The sequence below is a fragment of the Cricetulus griseus genome, chromosome 2, assembly GCF_003668045.3.
Source record: "Cricetulus griseus strain 17A/GY chromosome 2, alternate assembly CriGri-PICRH-1.0, whole genome shotgun sequence".
NCBI lineage: Eukaryota > Metazoa > Chordata > Mammalia > Rodentia > Cricetidae > Cricetulus > Cricetulus griseus.
The window spans coordinates 107694824-107708658 of NC_048595.1; the positions used below are offsets into that span (position 1 = coordinate 107694824).

The 13835-nt window shown below is 40.0% G+C and overlaps 1 non-coding gene across 2 annotated transcripts in view; it reads left to right on the forward strand.

The window, feature by feature from the left end:
• The first annotated feature begins 1235 nt into the window (after window positions 1-1235).
• The window catches only part of LOC100753968, an 81321-nt gene continuing 68721 nt past the window's right edge, over window positions 1236-13835 (forward strand). For both annotated transcript variants that reach the window (XR_004768282.1, XR_003482916.2), the window contains exon 1: window positions 1236-1715. This is a non-coding gene — a transcript (2-oxoisovalerate dehydrogenase subunit beta, mitochondrial-like). The remainder of the gene's footprint in view (window positions 1716-13835) is intronic.

Below are 13835 nucleotides of genomic sequence, written 5' to 3' on the forward strand. Positions count from 1 at the left end.
GTTCTTGTTTATACCCCGAGTTCTCTTGGCTGCAGGTCTGCCATAGTTTCCAAAGTTTTGCAGTTGTCCTCCTAGTGGCATTTTCTCTACTCACAGTAGCTTAGCTAGGATAACACTCATAGGTGCACATCATTCCCTTTGCTAAAAACTTCTTAACAATGCTCTTATCCTGGTGATGCCCATGCCCAATATTTGAATTCCCTAGTATTTGCTTCCTCTGTGGTTGGACCTCTTGAAAAACTTAGACATTTTTATGTTTGTGGATTCCTCTCTCATAGGTAACATAAAACAAATAATTAAGCCAGGTGTGGTGACACACACCTTTAAAATCCCAGAACTTGAGAAGCAGAGGCAGATGGATCTCTGTAAATGTGAGGCCAGCCTGGTCTACATAGTGTATTCCAGGACTGCCAGGGCTATATATAGAGATCTTGTCTCAAAAACCAAACAGTTAATTATGACCCTGAAAATTCTTTAAGCTACTTATTGCTGTATAGGTGAGAACTTTCTATGCACCCCCTCATTTTTAATAAGTCTCAAAGAGGGGAACTTCAGGAACAGTGTTCAGTTGCCCATGATCTGATAGACAGAGAGCTACAGAAAGTAGCAGAAAGGCAGAACAGTGGGAGAATAAATGGGAAAACAAAACACAAAGGGAGGTGGGTGGTTTCAGAGTGAAGCATACAGAACTATCTTTTCCTATTCTGTAATTCATATTATTGTAAAGTGTTATGAACTGAGCTGTTAGAGAAAGAGGAGTAATGAAATGATATTAATTAGCTTCATATTAATTATGCTAAATACTTTTTCTGAAAAAGATCTAAAATGGTTTAAAAAGAGCTAATGATGTTATATTATTGGGCAATATGTCTATAATAAACTTTAATTATATGGTATTAAACCAGTCCATAGAGCTTTTGAAGGGTACAACACACTAATAAAAGAGCAGAAACCTAATTGCTACTTTTAGATTTTAGAATTGAAATGATTTAATGATAAGCAACATTTTAATGAGGATAAACACGCACAAAGCATTTTGTATAATGTAGTGTTTCAGTGTAAGGAAAATATAAAATCTAATAAAATGAAAAGAATCACTCAAACCTTATAACCCAGATAAAACTGTTAAATTTCCTCGTATTTCTAACACAGCTCACTGTGTGGGTCTCAGAGCCTTTTGTAAGTCAGCCACTAGAGAGCAAACTTCTTCCTTTTATCAGGCGGTAGCTTTAAAAACCAAAAGCCTCACACCGTATATATAGGTAGCTTCACAATGCCACATTATCTGCCTATAAAATCTGATAATATAGCTTCCAGGTGCCTGGGGCAGTGGTAAGGAGAATGGAAGTGGGAATTTTAAGGCCATTTATATTAAAAACGTAAGAAAGAACAAGTAAGATGTGGTTATGTTGAGCCTCCTTCCTGGGGTGAAAATGAAACCTGCTGCTAATGGAGCCTAAAGTCTTATATTTCATCCCGTGTATGAAATATGACAGGCACTGTTGGCTCTGACAGGCATCTTGGGTCTTTTTCTAGTTTAAGTCTCCAGAGATCTGGAGAAATGATGCTGTTTTCAGATAAAGTGTGGATAGATTACACTGTCTGCTACCTCTGCCACTTTCAATTCCAGAGGCTCAGGCCAGGAAAGAGAAATCTGCTGCTTTAAGAACATTTGCATCATTGGATTAACCTCCATGTGGATGTTTCTTCTGAAGGTGAGTATGGCTCCCAAAACACTAATGTGTAACCTGCTAAAGGGTACCCAGGGACAGAAGAGAAAATGCAACGGCACATAGAAATCTTTGTTACCAGGCTCCGGAGTCTTTGTGTTCTTTGCCAGAACTGAGAGATAATCAACTGAGTCAAAGCCCCCCCTTTGTTTTTCCTGGTGGCTATCAGTTGGCCAGAGGGATTCTTGGTGGAACAAAGTTATTGGAATCAGATTTTACCTCTATTGTCTGGGCTTTGGCACATCAGAGAGTTAGTAGTCTATATTTAATAGCTATAGGCACATTACAACAAAGTAAGAAGGTTACAAGATTTTCATGGGAACACTTCTCCAGGGTTTATTGCTGTTCTAGTTAGGTTGATTTTGTATGTTGAAAGACATAGGTGAAGCTGTCAATGTGTGAGTCATGTGTCTTAGTAAATTCTCCATTTTACAGAGTTCAGCCTAACCGTTCATACTGTAGGGCCTTCTGCAGAGAGCTTTCACATTGGGCCCTGTTCTCTAGTTCATCATCCAACAGCACAGATGCATGCCCAGCAAGCCCTCAATATAACAGTGCCAGTGCCTCCCACTGTGGACACATGCTGACGTCTTCTCCAGTGTATGGTGGTCCATGAACACTGTGGCAAGAGATCACTAAATAAGGTCTGTGTTTAAAGGGATAAGCTGAAATCCCTCACCCATATAGGAGAAGCAGGCTATGTACCACTCTCTAAAGTGCTGTTGGGAGTAGGAAAGAGGAGACTGGTAGCTTGTTACAAGTTTTGGTTGCCAAGATGACACCAACATGAAGAGGTGGATACTTCCATGCAGAACTGGAAACTTAACTAGGGCTTAGGTGAGAACACCTACCCTAGAATCAGACTGCCGTTGTCTAGATGGGAAACTTTGAGTAACTTATTCAACTCCTCAGTACCACATCACCTTTTTATGTTCTCTTCAGGAATTTGTACTTGACTGCACAGTTCCAAGGGTCTGTGGGGAGCTGGCCAAATTCTTTACCCCAAGGAAGGACCTTGGGGTAAAACTTGAGGGAGTCAGGCTGAGAGGCAAGTCTGGCTCAACTTTGACACTCCATGGACTGAGAGTCAAGGCAAACAGCTGTTATATGGCATGTTTTCCTTCCATTGGCCCAGTTCCCTATAGTGGGGAGGAGGAGGAAGAGAGAATTTCAGTAGAGCTCTGAGAGAAGTTTCTTTTACCTCCTATCCCTAAGGCTCTAAGACCAGGGCAGAATTGCTTCCATACCGTCTAACCCAACTGTAACTTGGGATTGGGGCAAGGCAAAGAGAGGTTTAAAGGATTGACAGCTTCAGAGACCACAGGCCAGCACACCCATCCCCATGTCTCCCAGGCTTCTGCTGGGGTCTAGGAGGGGCCAGAAGGGGAGTATTACTCAGGGAAAGCAGCAGCCTCATTTATATCAGATAGTATTTTCCCAGAGCTCATTCCATAGAGACCTTGGGTGTTCCTGGACACTTTTCTAAAGACCCTGGGTATTCCTGGTCAGATTCTAGAGAGATCCTGGGTGTTCCTGGTCCATTCCAGAGAGAGGCTGGGTGTTCCTGGTCACATTCTAGAGAGATCCTTGGTGTTCCTGGGCTCATTCCTCAGAGACCTTAGGTGTTCCTGGGCACATTCTAGAGAGACTCCAGGTGTTCCTGGGCCCATTCCAGAGAGCTCCTGGGAATGGTCAGAAATGCTAGGTGGGTAGATACTGTGGTGGGAGAAGCAGAGGCTGACAGGGCAAGGGCTGAAAATAATACTTATTATTTCTTCCTTTACCTGTTGAACCATCTTGTTGGACCCATAAGTATACTTTATTTTTTAGTTAAATACCTATTTGTTATTTTCATTGTCATTACTATGCGGATATTGTTCAATACCAACTTCAGTATTACAGCGTGACTACATTTTCTTTCTTCTGTATACTTTTTGATTTTTAATGTTAATGCTGGTTATTTTCACTTGATTCACTTTTTCTGACATATAAGTTTTCCCCATTAGAAAAGTTTTAAAAATGGCTTTTTGTATAAGCTTCATATGGTCAAATCTATCATATAATTTGTCATTTCTATTTTATTCTGTAGAATTCTTCCTGACCCCTCTAACCTCCATTCCATTCCTAAGACAAGTGTCTCTAGATTTTTTTCTTAGTGATGGGCTACTGCCAATTTTGCTTTGGGTACATTATAATGCAGCCAAATTTCCATACCCATTGATTCTGCACCTGAAGATACAACCAACTATGATCTCCAAAACATTTTTTTTTTAAATTGAGTCTATAGTGGCCAAACCCCTTTCTTGTCATTATTCTCTAAACAATATATTATAGCAACCATTTTATGGTGTTTATATTAAATCAAGTTTAATATATAATTCAGAGATTATTTTGTGGTCTTGTGTATTGATTATATGCAAATTAAGCAGGATTTTATGTAAGGGACTTGGATGTTTTGAAAAGGAGTCATTAAACAGTCTCCTACAAATACAGAAACGATTGCATCTCCAATATTTGTGTCATTTATTTGCTTATGTCTCTTTTCTATAAATAAAGTAGAATGCACATTATGAAACATAAAAATATTAATAAAAGGAAAGTATCTTTTCCTTTCCATGCCCTAGTTTTTACTCTTCATTCACAGAGCATCATGTGTTCTCCCAGTCTAGCTCATCATGGCTGTTGTCCCGGGACTTGCCTTTACTATCAACCCTGGAATTCCTCTTGTGTATTTCTTACAGTGGGCCTTTTTTCCTAGGTTTGTGTTCTCTTCTTAGTATCTGCACTAGTATCTTCAAGGAGCTTCTTAAGAAAAGGTTCGAGGGAGACACATTCCTGAATGCTGCCTACCCCAAATGTCTTTACTGTTGGAGTATGGTGACTGCAGATAGCAGTTACGTATGGCATAGTTAAAAAAGAAACAAAGATTTAGAAAATTTTACTACAAAGAAGTGATAAGTGCTTGAGAAGGGATATATGTTTAAATGTTACTTGATGGATGCATGTTTTGAACATGACACAAGACCCTGTTTATGTGCATATGTTTCATATGTATCTATTTTAAAAGGTTTTTGTTTCTAAAAGAATGAGATAAGTCACAGTTTAAGAGGAAATGTTTACAAAACTCGTATCTGATAAAATACCTTACCCAAAATAGGAAATTCAAGCATAAGAAAGCAATCTTAACCCAATTTAAAAATAGGTGAACTGTCGAACCAAAGACAGCTGATGACAGATGTACAGATACCAGTAGGTGTGTGACATTCAACATCATATGTCATAAGGAATAACAAATCACTGTACACATAAAATATCCTTTAAAGTCCAAATCACAGACATTACCAAATACCAGCAAGGAAATGGAACAACAGGAATGTTCATTCATTGCTGGTGGGATTGTCAAATGCAGTCACTTTAGAAGATGAGTGTGTAGTTTCTTATAAAAGAAGTTAACATAGTCTTAGCATGTAACCCAACATCCAAATAAGTTCAAAGTTGAAGTTTGTACCAAACTTTCATATGGATATTTACAGCAATTTGATTTATAATTGCCCAAACTTGGAAGCAACTGTGTGCTAATAGGTGGATAGGTGAACATAACATGGAGCACCCACACGATTGAATATATTAGCAAAATAAAAAGGTGAAAAGATGAGAATAGACATGCATATTTGGCATGAAACTGATGTTAGAGAAGATTATATTATTCTCACTACATGATGTTCTGGGAAAGGAAAAATTGTATAAATAGTCAAAGATTGGTGCTTATGAGGAATTTAAGGGGGAGAAAGGTGAAAGAGAATATTCAGGAAGAGAAACTATTCCAATCAATATTGTGATATACATACATATATCTATTTATATCTATATATTTGCCAAATGATATGATATCATTAACGATTTGCCTAAGCCCACAGATGAGCACATCTTTTTGTGCATCTAATGTTGATGAACTCTACATTCACTCATGAATTGTAACATACACATCGCATATGTCACATTAATATGAGGTAATAATAGATTATGGTGGGGAGTGAGATGGGAAGAAGCACAGGAACAAAAGTGATGGCACTCTCTAGTTTCTGTCCAGCTTCTCCATAAACTTAAAAACCTCATTAGAAGAGCCATGAGAGTGACGTGCAGGAGGATCTAGAAGGAGATTGTCAAGTAATATTATAGTTTCGTAAAAGTTAAGTCCTTTCATTTCTCTCCTATTTATCTGGAGCTGTAATTTGGTGAATGAGTTATTTACATCAGTTCCTTTACATTTGTAGCTGTTATTGTTGTTAGACTTCTTCCTTCTTTGGGTACCGTGCTTTCCAATTCTCTAATTGGGTTTCTTACAACGTCTTTGACATTTTCTCCTGCTTTTGATACTGTTCAGTTTCCTATGTGCAGCACACCGGCACTAGGTGTTTATTTGGTACTTATGTTGGAAGCTTTCCTCAAATTTCTGGCAATACTTGTCTGTTTGTAGTTAAGAACAGAGACTAAAAGCGTCTGTGGAAGCTTTGTGTGCATTTTTGGGGCTGGCTGATGTGAACAGTTGATGAGCATAGAGCTTGTTGGAGATACTCATGTATGTGGTGTTCAGAGAAGGATGCTCCTCTCCCCTGGCAGACAGTGCTCTGGAGCTGGCAATGGAATGCTTCAGTCTCCAGCATGCAGATGTTACTTGCTCCCTCTGGTGTCAGCATGGAGTTGCCTCTCTTTCTTCCTTTCTGCTTGGTTTCTTATGTCTGGAGACTTTTGGTGAAGCTTCTCTAGATATTATGGGATGGGGGAGGGGTAGCTATTTAAATCGTACAGAGTAGGAGTGAGAACTTGGTTTAGGAATAGCTTACCTCTTCTTTAAGAATATGCTTCAATGACTTCATCTTCATCTTCCTGTTCACACCTGGTGCCGAAGGCATCTTGGTTATCCACATTCTGAGCTTCTTTTAAAGTTCTGTGAACGGGTCAGTTCTTAATATGAGTTGCTATTACTATACAGTTATTTGTTGCCATATACAGCAGTTATTTTGGTTTGATCATTTAAGTCATTTGTCCATACTCCTGTCTGTTTTCAATCTTCCTATACTGAGAATGATACAGTTGTTGAGGGAGGTAGAAAAATGTGCAATCCTCTCCCAAGGTATGCATGTTGTATTACAGGAATAAATGGATGTTGCCTTATTTGGAAGAAACAGTCTTTGCAGGTTGATTAAATGAAGAATTTTGAGGTTACAAGACTATCCTGGTTATTTGGGTGGCTCAAAATGCCTTATATAAGAGATACAGGAAAAAAAGAGGGCAAAGTGATCATGGAGGCAGGAATTAGAGTGAAGTACTCTCAAAGGAACTGCTGAAGATACAAGGTGTTGGGAGGGGCCCAGCGTGAATTCTCCTCTAGTGTCTTCAAGGGAGCAGGGCCTACTGAAGCATAACTTTGTACTTCTGGCCTCCAGAATTGTGAAAGAATATGTTCCTGTTGCATGTTACCTCTTTTTTTTAGAAAGTACTATTGAATTAACACAAGATTTATGGTTCAGATTTTTATTCTCTTGGTTAGTATGAACAAGGGGCATTTACTATCCATGTTGAATCTGGAAACGATTCAACATGATTTAATATGTTTCCATTTTTTTTTTTGAACATTGGCTTCCTTTAGTTAGTTCCCATTATGAAGAGTCACAGTGTAGCACAATAAATAAAAGACCCAGAGACTGATGTTGGGGTTCAAACTTCAAGCAGATGATCAGAAAAGTAAAGTAGAGGGCCACTAACTCTTACCACTACCTCAGGCTGAATGGGCTGATCCTGCTTCCTCTTCTCAGCATGGCTATAGAATCCTGAGACTGAATGATTTCCCATCCTCAATGTGGCTGGAGAATGAATGCTCCTATTCACCATATGGCTGAAACATGAATGCCTGATACTGACTACTGAAGACCTTGCTCCTATCTTTTATGCCCCTCTAGTGCTGGGATTAAAGGGATGTGAACCAAGGTGCAGTGATTGTCTTTGTATGAGCTGTTTTTCTGTGGGACTATGATGGGGCAAGTCCTTCAGTGTATATGTTTATCTTATTGGTTGTTGAATAAAGCACTGTTGGCCAATAGGGAAGCAAGCTAGGTGGGACTAAGAGTCGAGGAGAATTCTGGGAAATGTAGTAAAAAGAAGTCTTGTGATGCAGGCAGGAAGTGACATAGCAGGCACACTCAGAATATAAGCAGGGACTAGCAGGAAGTCACTCTCTTCCTCTTCCTTCTGCTCTCTTCTCTGGATTTGCCACGTGAGCCCAACAAGAGAGGACATATACCACCAGCATCCTCAATCAGATAAGTCTTTATAAAATATATAGATTAATAATTATGGTTGATACTTAAGACAGAGATAACAAATAAGAAATCCTAGTCATTGGCCAGCAGTATTGTACCTAATATTAATCTCTGTGTGTTATTTTGGGCACTCACGTGGTGGCAGGGCTCTGGTGGCTTGGCAGAAAGAGTTATTGTTACAGGACTAGATCAATCTTGTGTAGATCTGGGTGGCATTGTATTCACAGAGATCTGTCTACCTCTTAATTCTGAGCCCTAGGATTAAAGGTATGTACTGTAGTGGATGCTGTAGCCATGCCTACTTAGGGGCTGGCTACAGATGTGCCTGACCATGCCTTAGAGGGCCTGGTCAGGGTGACATAGAGTGAGGGGCTCTTATGTGGTGCTCTGTTTTCGCTTTCGGTTTCATCTTTGGCTTGCTGCACGGACTGCTGCCCTGCCGGCTGGCTAGGTCACTCTGTAAGTAAGGCTTTTCCCTATTAAATTCCCTTGTATTTTTACCTGGCTCTGTATTGGTAATTTCCCGCAATAATGTACCACCACTTCCTAGCTTCTGGCTGCTGGGATTAAAGGGGCAGATGATCACTGCCTGATCACTATAGCTCGAGGCTGACTTTGCTTTTCTGAATCCTCTGGCAAACTTTAATAAATCATAAATAATATATCATCACATCACAGTGGACATTTCAGTGATGCAGTCCTTAAAAATGTTTTCTATGGGTTGGGGAGACAGCTCAATCAGCAAAGTGCTTGCTAAGCAAGCATGACAACTTTTGTACAGGTTCCCAGCACCCATGGAAAAGCCAGCAGCAGAAGTATATTTCTGTAATAGGTGAAGGGGAGACAGAGACAGGAGGATCATTGGCATTGCTGGCCATCCCAATATAATCTAACTGGAGAGTTGTAAGTTCAGTGAGAGACCCCGTGTGTTGGCTATTTTTATGTCTACTTGACACAAGCTAGAGTTATCTGAAAGGAGAAAACCTCAATTGAGAAAATGCCTCCATAAGATCTGACTGTAGTGCATTTCTTAATTAGTGATTGAGGGGGAGGATCCAACCCATTGTGGGTGGTGGGCTGGCAGTCCTGTGTAGCAGGACTTCCTTTGGATCACCAACTCTCAAATTATGGTACTCACACTTCTTATTAATCATGAAAGGTTGGTCTTAGCTTAAGCTTGTTACAGACTAGTCTTATAATTTAAATTAACCCATTTATATTAATCTATGTTTTGCCATGTGGCTTATTACCTCTGTTCAGTACTTATTACCTCTGTATCCCATTTCCTCTGTGTCTGGCTGGCAAATCCTGATTCTCTTCTTCCCAGAGTTCCTATCTATTCCCAGAAGTGCCACCTATCCTCTCCCACCTAGCTATTGGCCATTCATCTCTTTATTAAACCAATCAGACAGTGCCTTGGCACTGTTTTGGGGGGAGAATTGTGGAGGCATGTTGGAAATCTGAGCTAGAAAACACGTTGAGTGTTTAAAGTTTGGTGATGTTTTCTGTGGGAGCCTGGTGGTTAAGACTGTTGAAAGCAATATAGATAATGGCGGCTTGACTTGGGAAGTTCTTAAGGGAAGCTTGAGAGTCACTTAAAGACTCTGTCAGGGATGTTTGCTGTTTTGAATGGAGAATCTGTGGTTCTGGTTAGCTGGGTCTGAAGAGTCAGCTACAATTAATAAGAAACTAGAATCACTGAAGTAAATAAAACCTTTGCTTTACTGGACAATTGATGCTGGTTAACTGGAGCTAAGATATTAGTGATGATTAAGATAAAGGCTAGCATCAATGAAGTGAAATCTTCTGGGATATGTCTTTCCAGAGTCAGCACACAGAAGCTGTGGTCTAGAGGTGGCCAAGGTTGTACCTCCTGCTGGCAGCTGAACTTGGTCATATGTGAGAGTCTCCCAGGTGGTGCTGGTTTTGAAGGCATGAAGGGGTCATGGAGAGCAATTGAGGCTTGGCACCATAAAGAAAGCCCAGGAGAGGCCATCGGTGAAAGCACAGCCCATTTGCAGAAAGCGACCCTAGCATTTTTGAACAATCACCTGGAAGAGCAGTGGCAGTGGAGTGGAACCTGTCTGAGCTTAGAAGACAAGTTATGTGCACTGCAGAGGGCAGAACTGGAGAAGTGACCCAAGACCTCTTGGAGGCTCCCATAACTTGGTGATAGTGACTGCTCTGGTCTTCCCTCTTGAAGTAAGAAATTATTTAATTAAATATTTTTACAGGAGCCCACGGTTGCAAGGCTTTAAATGAGAGAGAGAGAGAGAGAGAGAGAGAGAGAGAGAGAGAGAGAGAGAGAGAGAGAGAGAGAGATTTGAAGTTTTACAAAGACTTTGAATTTTACAAATGACTGATATTTTTATTTTTATTTTTATTTATGTTTTTATTCTTCTCTCATTTATTACATCCCAACCATAGTTATGCCTCCCGCCAAGTCGCTCTCTCCCACCTCCCTCCTATCCCAGATCTACCCTGCTGCCATGAGCAAAGTTGACCAAGTGTCCTTGTGATAGGATGGAATGCCCTTTGGGTATATGGCCAGGAGTGATATAGCTGGGTCTTGAGGTAGATTCGTTCCCAATTTTCTGAGAAACTGCCACATTGATTTCCAAAGTGGCTGTAAAAGTTAGCACTCCAGCCAGCCATGCATATTTTTAAAGAGACTAGTTTAAAAATGTTTGAATTTGTAAGGTTGTGGGATTTTTTTTTTAAGTTTGAAAAATGTTTTATATGTGATGTCTTTATAAATGTGTGATCTTGGGGATGAAGAAGAAAGGAAAGGTGTCTTAACAGTGATGTGTTTTATGTCAATCTGACACAAACTAGGGTCATTGTAGAAGAGGGAGCTTCAAGTGAAAAAATGCCTTAATAAGATCAGGGCATAAGCTAGCCTGTATGGCATTTTCTTAATCACTGATTGATGGTGGAGAGCCTAACCCATTGTGGGTGGGGCCACCTCCTTAGCCACTGGACCAGGGTTCTATGACAAGCCATGGGCAGCAAGCCAGTAAGCAGTATTCCTCCATGGCCTCTGCATCAGCTTGTGCTTCCAGGTTACTGCGCTGAGTTCCTGTCCTGACTTCCTTTCGTGATCAACAGTGATATGGATGTATAAGTCAAATAAATCATTTCCTTTATAAGTTGCTTTTGGTCATGGTGTTTCATCAAACAATGATAACTCTGACAGCTGCTCATCCCTGGGAGAAGCTAATTCTTCTTTCAGCAGTCATTAGTTGTCTGTAGATCTTTGCCTAGGGGTGAGAGCACATGAGATCCCCCCTTTCCCATTTAACATGTCTATTTTTTCTTTTATTTTATTAGTTCAAATTAGGAACAAGCTTGCTTCAGATGTCAATCCATTCTCCCTTTCCCTCCCCTCCCCCCAAACATCCCACCTGCCCTTAGCCATCCCCCTTCCACTCCCCAGGCAGGGTAAGGCCCTCAAAAGGGGCTCCCCAATGTCTACAACGTCATCCTGGGCCAGGGCTAGGCCCTACCCCATGTGTCCAGGTCAAGAGAGCATCCCTTCACAAGGGATGGGCTCTCAAAAATCCTTTTTTTTTTAAGACCTTACATATTTAATACAGTGCGTTACCTCTGTACAAATGGAAAAAAAAATTAAGTTCAACATTTCTAGACCAATATGGCTGTTAATTTTTGTACAATGCCAACTCAACATGGTAAACTGGGATACTTTTTTCCAAAGTTGACAGCACAGCTAAAGTTTCCAAAAATTCAAATTATATATGTATATATATATATATATATATTTATATAAAAAGACCAATAATGGCAGTATGTTATGCATCAATAGCAGCAACAGCTTTTCCAGGTTCTGCAGTCATTTGAACAAAATTGTAGAGACATCCAGCACTCTCCATTTAAAAAAAAAGTAAAAAACAAAATCCCAGAAAAACAGCACAGTTCTGTTACTCTTGTGGTACCTGGCACCATTTTTTTTTTAAATTAGCTTCTCAATCATCATCTGGAAGGAAACCATTCTGAGCAACATCATTAAAAACAGCTCTGATAAAGCATGGTCACTACTATGTATCATAAAGCAGGTCCACATATGAGTGAGTACATATCATGTTTGTCTTTTTGTGATTGGGTTATCTCACTCAGAATGGTTTCTTTGAGTTCCATCCATTTTCCTGCAAATTTCAAGATTCCATTGTTTTTTTTTCTGCTGAGTAGTACTCCATTGTGTAAATGTACCACATTTTCTCTATCCATTCTTCTGTTGAGGGGCATCTAGGCTGCTTCCAGTTTCTGGCTGTTACAAATAATGCTGCTGTGAACATGGTTGAACAGATGTTTTTCTTGTATGAATGTGCTTCTTTTGGGTATATGCCTAGGAGTGGAATTGCTGGATCTTGTGGTAGACTCATTCCCATTTTCTTGAGGAGTCGCCATACTGATTTCCACAGTGGCTGTACAAGTTGGCACTCTCACCAGCAGTGGAGGAGTGTTCCCCTTTCTCCGCATTCTCTCCAGCATAAACTGTCATTGGTATTTTTGATTTTAGCTATTCTGACAGGAGTATCTCAGAGTTTTTTTGATTTGCATTTCCCTGATGGCTAAGGATGTTGAACACTTTCTTATGTGTCTTTCAGCCATTTTAGATTCCTCTATTGAGAATTGTCTATTTAGTTCTGTACCCCACTTTTTAATTGGATTGTTTGGTGTTTTTGAGACTAGCTTCTTGAGTTCTTTGTATATTTTGGAGATCAGCCCTCTGTCAGATGTGGACTTGGTGAAGATCTTTTCCCAGTTTGTGGGCAGTCGTTTTGTCTTGCTGACTATGTCCTTTGCCTTACAGAAGCTTCTCAGTTTCAGGAGGTCCCATTTATTAATTGTTGATCTCAGTGTCTATGCTACTGGTTTAACATGTTTAGTAATAGTGTCATTGTTCAGGGTATGTTTAGTCAGCCATTTTTAGAAGACACAGTCTCACAGCAGACTTCTTCGTCCTCTGGTTTTTACAATCTTTCTACTCTCTCTTCTGTGACGTTGCCTTAATCTTAGGTTCAGGAGATTTATCTATTTTTCAGGGATCCCCATGATCCAATGATCTCTGCATTGTGCCCAATTGTGGTTTCTATGATGGTCTTGATTAGCAAATCAAGAGAATCCTCTTTGATGAGGTGTCAGAACTGCATTTATCTGTGGGTATAAGTTTTAGAATGCAGTAAGAATTTATGCTGGTCTATTAGGTGGGAGTGATAGGCTCTCTTCTAAGATTCATGACTTCATTCGCCATTGCTAGTTGGCTAGGCTTCTAGTACCTCGAATGATTTCCCTCTTATTGAGTGGTCCTTTATACAATTAGATAGATTTTGGTTACTGTCACAAATGAGTGCCACTATTGTACCCTTAGGGAAATCTTGTCATGCTGGTCATTGTGGTTTGTAGGATTACAAATGGATTAAGACTGTTGGTTGCTTCCCTTCATTGCTATAGTAATTTCTGATACTATGGAACTTAGACCACAGGAAGAAAATTAGCAGGTTGCATCTAGTAAGAATTATCCATGTCCTGTGTCCTAAGGTCCTAAGGTGTTTTCAGAAATAGGAGTATACCTTTTCTCCATGAAGGGAAAACAATGAAATAAAACCAGCCTATATTTTTTGAGAGTAGTATAGACTACTTCAAAGGAGGTTTCTCATGACTGGTATTGGGGTTTCATTAGTCTATGGTTCTTGTGGGTTTTGAGAAAAACAATTACCAGACAGTGTGGAAAAACTCCCTGCCTCTGTGTGTGCATGCATACACA